Source organism: Manis javanica, chromosome 5, assembly GCF_040802235.1.
Source record: "Manis javanica isolate MJ-LG chromosome 5, MJ_LKY, whole genome shotgun sequence".
NCBI classification, from domain to species: Eukaryota; Metazoa; Chordata; class Mammalia; order Pholidota; family Manidae; genus Manis; species Manis javanica.
In genome coordinates, this window is record NC_133160.1 from 172,120,805 (window position 1) to 172,129,492 (window position 8,688).

At 59.7% G+C, this 8,688-nt stretch overlaps 1 long non-coding RNA gene across 1 annotated transcript; it reads left to right on the forward strand.

Moving 5' to 3' along the window:
• Positions 1-1,966: 1,966 nt before the first annotated feature.
• On the forward strand, positions 1,967-7,062 carry LOC118967412 (uncharacterized). The gene is made up of 4 exons (XR_005054403.2): positions 1,967-2,058; positions 2,167-2,224; positions 2,835-3,103; positions 5,721-7,062. It is a non-coding gene; the product is annotated as an uncharacterized lncRNA (long non-coding RNA).
• Positions 7,063-8,688: the final 1,626 nt, after the last annotated feature.

Genomic DNA, 8,688 nt, shown 5'->3' on the forward strand with positions numbered 1-8,688 from the left:
TGCACCCTACATTACTTGGCTGTGTGCTTTCTCAGTAGATGTTGCCTTCTAGAATCATCCTCATGTCAATCGGTACCCTGGAATCTCTAAGCTTGATTTTTCCCCCCAGTTTTTTTTTTATTGTGGTAAAAAACACAGAGCATAAAAATTGCCATCTTAACCACTGTAAGTGTACAGTTCACTGGTAGTAAGGGCCGTCCCCACCATCCGTCTCCATGATCTCACCTTCCCAGACGGAAGCTCTGTCCCCATCAAGCACTGACTCCCCATCCCCCAGACCTGGCCCATGCCACCCTGCTTTCTGTCACTGTAATTTGGCTACTGGGGATCTCATGTAAGTGGAATCACACAGGACTTGTTCCTTTGTGCCTGGCGCACTTCACTGGCACCCCGTCCTCCAGGTCCATCCGTGTTGCGGCATGTGTAGGAATTGCTTTCCTTTCCGAGGCTGAGTGATGCTCCACTGTACAGCCGGGCCCATCATGCTTACCCGCTCCTCTCTCTGTGCTTGGATATTCGGTTTGCTTCCACATTTCAGCTGTGGAGCTCCAAGCCCGATTTTGGTGTATAGAGGCTGCATCCTTGTAGTTTATTGACAACAGAGTGAATCTTTTAAAATCCTTTTTCCTGCTCCATGGAGCAGAACTATTTGAGAGGAAGGATTTTCCTCTAAGCCCTTGATCCTTCGCTCTTCTGCTTGCACTGTTGATTTTTTTATAAGCTCGGTGCTTATATTCTTTTTGCACTTCACTCACTCCTCGGCACAGAGGACGTTTTCCTACATGGGTGGTCTGATTTTTGTCTTCTTCTCCATTGCGGAGTTGAAGCCCCGGCCTGGAGGGGCAGAGCAGGCGACCACCATACTCCCAGCGCAGAGGCTTGCCCATGAGCAACGGATTTCTCTTTTGGGACCCATGTCCCAGTCGGGTGCCTGGGACGGTCCAAAGGGAGAGGCCCAGAGCAAAACTGGACAAGCGTTCTTGCCCTGGTTGTGCAGGGGTTCAGCGCGGAGCCAGAGGACAGCCTGTCACTCTGAGGTCTCTACGAGCCGTTTCCAGGGATTCCTTTGGAACCAGAACTGAGGGTGAAGTCAGGGACGCTTCCTTAGGCATTTTTCCCGAGAGCAGATCTGGGCAGAGGCAGCCTACGAGCACAGTGCCCGGGGGCAGGAGGCCATCGGCCTGGTGGCCCTCAGGAAATCCACAGAGCCTCCCCCGCCTCTGCCTCCGCCGGCCTCGCCTCGGCCATCCCCAGCCTGCAGCTCTGCTCACCGCCCTGCTCCGCACTGGTCCACTCCTGCCCAGGGCCTCCCAGCCACTCTCGCGCTGCCATGAGGGTGATGCCGCACGTGTCTCCAGGGATGTGCTGGGACACCCCTCATGCGGAAAGTACTTAGAGTCACATCCTAGTGGCCTTTTTAGGAGCTCTGAGTCCTCCTTGGAGGGTGGGGGAGGGACACCAGCCAGCCAGTGCTGTGGAGGCCTTCCCTCCACACAGGGACCAGGAGCAGGATGAGGTGGGTGGAGGGGGAGAAGAAGGGGAGCAGGGAGATGGGGGGCCAGGGAGGGGGAATGGGGAGGGGAGATGGGGGGCCAGGGAGGAGGAATGGGGAGGGGAGATGGGGGGCCAGGGAGGGGGAGCAGGCCGGGCAGACGGGGCTGGGGGACAGGACAGAGGGGCAAGGCTTGGGCTCGGGGGTCCAGGTTTCATGGCGCTGCTCCTCGTGAAGCCTGGGGAGGCCTGTTGAGGGGACAGGCGGTGAGGAGCGATTATTCTTCAGGCCTTGGGCCCGACTGGGTTTCTTCCAAAGAGAATTCTACACACCAGCTGGGCCAGCTGGCGCTCAGGAGGTGTTTGGTTACAGCATCGATCAGAACTGAACGCTTTTCCTTCCCTCATGCAGTCCACCAGGCACCTGCCTTAGACCCCATGAAGCTTTTATCAGAATTACATCCCTGTCTCTGAACAGATGATGCCCTCACACCTGCCCCTGCCCTCCCGGACAGCTGGCCGCCTGCCCTGGGCTCTGCTCTCCTGCCTTCGGTCTCCCCGCTCCAGGTAGGACTGCCTCCTGTCCCTCCCCGGTGTCCCCAGCTCCCACAGGGCATCCATCAAGGGACTGTTAACACTGTGGGGGACTGATTTCCCTCGGATTTTCTCCCATAGGCTTACAAGGGCAAGGATTGCCCACCCTGCGGCCCAGGAACCCCTGGAGGCACCTTGTGTAGGTGTTGATGCTCCCGACAGCAATCTGCCGCCTGCCCCCCGCCTCGGGCATCAAGTGAAATAAGGCCAGGGAAGCGTTCACATGCCATCCCAGAAGCTGCCCCGGCCAGAGACCGCCATCCTTGGTCCCTGTGTTCTTAGTCCCTGTGGCCCCTCCATCAGCCGCTCCTGTCCCTTGTGGAGTCAGGGGGTCAGTGGTGGGAAGTCCAGTGGCCCTGACCCCACCCCATCCCCTTTGGTCCAGGCCACACAGGGTGGCCTAGAAGGTCCTCACAGCTGCCCTGTGTGGGGCTCGGATGAGGCCCTGAGTTCCTCCTGCCCGCAGACCAGAAGATCCCCCTCTTCTGCAGGCTGAGGACGGGCTGGGCCTCTGGGCCCAGGTGCCGGGGAGGATGGCAGCGGAGGGAACTGGGGGGGAGCAGTCTGAGCAAAGAGGCCTGCGAAGATTCAGAGAGGCGTCAGTCCGCGTGGGCCGCCACTCCAAAATGCCGCAGGAATCGGTGTCTCGTAGCGGGAGGCCGCCCTCCACAGCGAGCTCCGTGACCCCTGCCTGGTGTGCACCCGGGCAGAGTGACAGAGTGGTGACATTCCTTTTTTTCTCAGAACAGCTCCAAGCACAGAACAATGAGCAGACAGCGCAGATGCCCCAGGTGCAGCCTCCCCGCTGGCAACACCCCCAGGGGGGCAGCTGTTCCAGGTGGTGCACCTCCACGGCCACGTCACCACCAGAGCCCATTTCCACTGGGGTCGCCTCATGCTGCACCTCTTGTGGGCCTGGAAAAATCTGCCCCTGCAGCGTCACACAGCGCGGCCTCCTGCCCTGAACACCCTCCGGCTCTGCCTGCTCACTCCCCACCTCCTGCTCCCCAGGCCCCAGGTATCTTCTCCTAAGGACACTAATCTTATCAGATCAGAGCCTGACCTCATTTAACCTTAATCACGTCCTCAGAGGCCCCATCTCCAAGTGCAGCCACATGGGAGCGTAGGGCTTCAACATGGGAATTTGGGGGACACAAACATTCCATCTGTAAAGTGGGGACATGCAGACAGGACCCCAGCTCCAGGCCTTTGCTCAGGTCTTCTCTGCCACCAGCATGCCTGGTCCCCACTGAGCCTAACTAGCCTTCAAAGATACCCCCCTCTCCAGGAAGTCTTCCCGACTGCCCCGTGGGCCAGGGCACCTGAACCAGCCCTTGGGAGTGGGGTGTTGGGGAAGGTCCCTGGTCACAGACGCCTGCCCACCTGCCCTTTTCTCCCTGGGCAGAAGGGATTCTTGAAAGGCAGTCACATGTGCGCCCAGCCTGTGGGCGAACCAGGCCTCTCAGGGACAAATGGTTCGGCGATGGTGCCTGTGAGTGCTGGGCCTGGCGGCCCCGACCCAAGGGTTCCCAGGCTGGGCTGTCCCTGGTGGAGGGTGGGCTAGGTCCTAAGTCTCCAGAGCTTTCTGCAGGGGCTCCGGTAGTGGCAGTAGGCCCTCTAAGTGCCCCCAGTGTCAGCCTGCGCCTGCCCTGAGAGGGGATCTCCGGGGCCTCCTGGATGCCGGCCCCACGGTGGCTGGATGGCTGGGACTGGCCCCACCGGGGGCAGCCGGCTCCGGCTGACAGCTCTGCGCTCACAGCCTGTACTTTGTGGGGCAGTGTAAGAAATACAAGGCCCAGAGACAGACGGAGAGTGGGAGGGCGGCCCAGGGAGGCTGGTGCCGGGAGTGGGCTGTGAGCAAGGGAGGCCCCCCGGCAACGCTGTCGCCCCAGAGCAGGGAGCCCAGAGGGGAAAGCGGGTGCGGACCCAGCCCCGCCTGCCCGCCTCTGGCTCTGCAGCCCTGAGAGGGCCCCTTAGCCCTCCAAGCCGGCTCTCAGCAGGGCTGCGGGGTGGCCACCAGAACCGCAGGCTAAGCAAGGGCTGGTGGTTCCCCCCTTTCTGGGAGCCCGTGTGGCTCCCGCGGGGTGAGCGGCCTGGGTCTGCAGGGCGGCCAGAGGTGGCGTAGCCGAGCTCCTCCGGGCAGGTACCTGGGCTGTGCCTACTTTGTGATTTGGAGTCACTCGCCACCCGCACAGCGACGTCAACAGCAGAGCCTCAGTGCATGTGCCCCAGACGGTCCGAGGCACAGAGCAGGCGCCCGCAGTGCCTGAAGGCGGCCTCGTGGGGCCTCGGAGCCAAGAGCTTCCGCCCAGAGCCAGAGCCCCCAGTGTGACTGTGCCTGGATCTGGCCCTTGGCTGACCCTTTCCGCAGCGTCCCCACATGGAGGACTTGGGCCTAAAGGCCCACCACCTCCCGCCTCTCCATCCAGGCCCACACCTCCCAGTCTTCCCCACATGGGCAGACGGAACGCTGTCCCCACAGGCGCCCCCACCCCTCCCTCTCACCTCGCCCAAGGCCTGCTGCAAACCCTATGGCTATTATCTTACCGCCTTCTGCTCTCACCTCCTGGTCTGAGCTGCCACCGTCTCTGGCTGGCTAGTCGCTGCCTGTCGCCGTCCTTGCCTCCCTGGGATCTGGTCCCCGTCCTGACTGTTTAAGTCAGGTCGCTTCGCTCCGCGGACTTTCACGTGACATCGCTGCGTGATGTGCTGTCTCCCTCGCTGTGGGGCCTCTCTCACCCCATGAGCCTGTGCACCCCATAGGCGGGGACACTGCCCAGTTGTCCCCTCTGGTGGTCTGGCTCCTAGAGCAATGCCTGGGGGCAGCAGCTTGAAGTATCGGTGAACAGGTGAAGATGTGTAGGGCAAACGAATGAATGGGTGGATGTGTGGGCGGCTGGGTGGACGGAGGGAATTAGGTGGTGAACGGGTGCTCAGGAGGGGTGGTGAGGGGTGATGGGGCGCAGGCGGGCTGGTGGGTGGACAGGTCATCATGCGTGGTTGCCCAAGGTGGTGGACGTGGGGCTGGGTGAATGGAAGGGCTGGAGGGTGGCAGGCCGGTGGTTAGATGAGGGGATGCTGGTGGGTTAGGTGGGTACATGGATGAGAGGATGGGACCGTGCTGTGGGGTGGGACACGGACTCATCCACCCGTGCCTGGACTACTGAACAGGTGGTGAGGGTGAAGGTATGGTGGGTGGTCCCTGGTCAGATGGAGGGGTGGACCCACGGATTGTTGGGGGTGGGACGGATGACTGGGTGGATATATTGGCTGTTAGTGACTGGATAATCAGTTTGCAGGTGTATGTTGGGTGGCTGGATAGCACATGGGTGGGGAGTGCGTCCCCGACTAGCTGCACATGTGGATGGTGAGTGGGTGATACGGTGAATGGATCAATGGGTGGGTGGGAGTACTGGGTGGGCTTGGGGAAGGGCGAATGGTGCATGAGACTGGAAGAAGTTGGGTTTGATTGGGGGTGCAGACGGGGGTCAAGGAGTTGGACTGCTGGAGGTTGGGGTGGGTGGGTGGATTGGTGTCTGTGTGAGTGAGTGGCTGTGGCAGCTGGACTGAGTGTAGGGTGAGTCCATGCCAGTGACCTGTTATCTGCCCTATACCTCCTTTATGACACCCTACAGGTGAGCTCCCACTGATTCCTGCCTTAAAGATGGGGACACTGAGGTTGCAAGGGAAGTCATCCACACCAGAGGCTGCTGGGAAACCACCAGGGCTGGGGCAGCTGAGAGGGTCCTGACAGAGCAGGTGAGGGTTGCTGCGTGTCCTGGTGCTGAAGCCACTCTCTGGACCCTGAGACAGGACCAGGCCCCCTGGGCGAGGATGCTGACCAGGTGTTGTCCCCTGCTCACTGGCTGCTGTTTATAGGCAAGATGCCAAGGAGCTGCCAGGGGAATCCAGAAGGGGAATGATTTATGCACGCGGCATCGGGGCCTGCAATTCCCCCAGACTAGCAATAGCTTAAGGGATTTGGTCTGACTGGCTATAGGAAGGTCCCGGGCCCGCTGCGGAGTCTTCAGGGACTTGGCCCTCGTGTGACCTTCTCCCCTGCCAGGCACCCCACCCAGCACTGTCCCCAGCCTCCTGCAGGGCAGCTCAGCTTCTTTGCAGGAGTAGCTCCAGGGCTGCCTCCTGCCAAGTGCTGTGGGCTGTCACCCTGGGCTGTGGTGGTCCTGATGCCCAGGAGAGTGTCTGGCTCAAGGCACTGAGATGGCTTCCCTCCCATGCTACTTCCTGGCTGTCTGAAGGGTGGCACTCACCCCAGAGTGTCTGAGGAGCTGGAAGGCCCCTTGCACAGCCCTCCTGCCTTAAAGATGGGGACACTGAGGTTGCAAGGGAAGACACAGCCAGGGCAACATCCGGCCTGACCCTGGGACCAGAGTCCCCCCCAACTTCGGGCTGTTACATGCACTGTCATGGACCACTGGTGCCCTCCAGCCATGAGCAGGGCCAGTCCATAGGGCCATGCTTCCAACTCTCCCACGTCCAATTGCCAACAGGGTGTCGTTGAGCTCCAACTGCCAGAGGGACATGGCTGAGCCCTCAGCTTGCTTGCAGATAGTGGTGAGATACATTCCTCATGTCCATCTCCTCCTCGCGCCACTTGGCTCCAGCAGGCAAGGGAAGTACAGCTCTTTGATGCTGTGTACCAATGCCGACACCTCGGGCTTCAGGGCCTTTGCACATGCTGTTCCTTGGCATAAAAAGCATCTCATTCTCCATCCCTCACCTTAGCCATCCCCTTCTCCAGAGAGCCCTCCCCACACTCAGTCCTTGTGGTCTGGGTTGTTTTGACACATCTCCCTGCTCCCACAGGGGTGTGGGACCCAGGAATGGCCAGTGCCAATAGGAAGGGTCCTGTGCAGCTGTAGGTCCGGCAATGGCCCCACTCTGGACCAATCAGCATCAATGCACTTTGGCTGTCCCTAGATCCAGCCATGCCTGAAGATGTGAACTTCCCATTTATAGAAGCCAGGAAATTAATTAAATGAAAAAATTAATGAATAACCCATTAAAAGTCAATACACATTTTTAAATTTAAACTTTAATTGAGTTTTGCCTCAGGTGGGTGGTTTGAGGTTTCTGTTATTTACAACTGACCCCTTCACACTGCTCCTGGAGTCAGGCCTTTTCCATCAGGTTGGGTGACCTGATTGGCTGAGCATATGGGTCCCTGGCAGGACTCAGGCACACCCAGGACTTCACAGTTCATAAAACCTGGAGTTGGGGATAGAGGTGGTCAGTCCCCAAGGCCACGGAGGCTGTGTGTCATTCCCAGGCCATTGGGGCAGCTGGCTAGACTAGAGCCGAGGTCTCAGCCTCCCAGTCTGGGGAGTCCATCACTGCCCTGTGGAGTCTGCTCTGACCCCTGCCTGTGGGGACCTACCAGGCCAGAGAGACCTGCTCTGTGGGTTCGATTTCCAGGCCACCTCTCTCTCTGTTCTACGTCTCTGCAGCTAGAGTCTCATGCACTCTGAAACTTTCTCCCAGGGAATAATTCATTCTTTGCTGTGACCCAATTATCTTTCCTTGCTGATGTGGGTGGCCTGCTCCCCTGAGTCCCCCCGTGCCAGGCCCCAAACAGGGACATACCCCAAGAAGCCCCATTTTAGTGAGAGACAGGCCCAAACACAGGCAGTGGTAAGGGGGTGGTCAGCTGTGAGAGGGTCTGTGGGGCAGAGGAAGGGAGAGAAAGAAGGGGAGGGCCAGGGAGCACCCTCCAGAGGAGGGGACGTTTGTCCTGGGTCCTCTGAGGGTGTCCCAGGTGGCAGGAACTATGTGGGTCAAGGCACAGGAGGTTGGAAGTGACCAGTAGGGGTCAGAGCCTTTGAGGACTCCCATGAGTAGAGTGTAATGGGCATGATGGGATGTAGGACAAGGCAGGAACCTCACCTGACTGCAGGTGGCCTGAAGCTTGGGATAAGGAGAACTCTTACACATCCTTCAAGGCCCTGCCCAAGTGTCCCAAATCCTTCCTGAAGGTTTGATGCTCCCAGACCTAAGGCGTCTCATCTCAGAAATGGGCTTCTGAGGGCTGGTTGAGACACTCCAAGAAGGTGGCAGCCCAGTGCACAAGTCAGGGAGGGCTCCTAGGAGCTGGGGTCTTGGTCCCACTTCCTGCGAGCACCTGTTGTTGGGCTGCCCTGCTCTCCTCTGCGATGCTGTGTCGTCAGTGCAGTGCTCCCAGCACAGCGGTTTCGAGAGGTGATCCCCGCACCACGCCTCAGGCACTCAGTGAGCAGCCCCAGGGTTCCTCTTCTCCTAGGCTGGAGGCTTGGAGGTGTTTTAAAGATCATGGGGGCTTTGGGGTGGTGGCTGAGAACCCTGTGCTGCTTGGGGGGGGGTCTCAGCTGTGAGAGGAGAGGGGGTTGGTGGGCTTTTTCAGGCATGAAAAAGATGGTGATCTCCCCATAGACTTGGAGCTGTGGGGATGCAGAGCCCTTGGGGCAGACGGAGCGGGAGGCAGACAGTGGCTGCCAGCCTTGACCGCCCGCTGGGCCAGGCTCAGCTCCATGCCCTCTGGGCAGCAGGCCTGGGCCCCTGAGCTGGGAGCGGCAAGCTGGCCCCTCTTACTTGGCCTTCCAGGGTGGA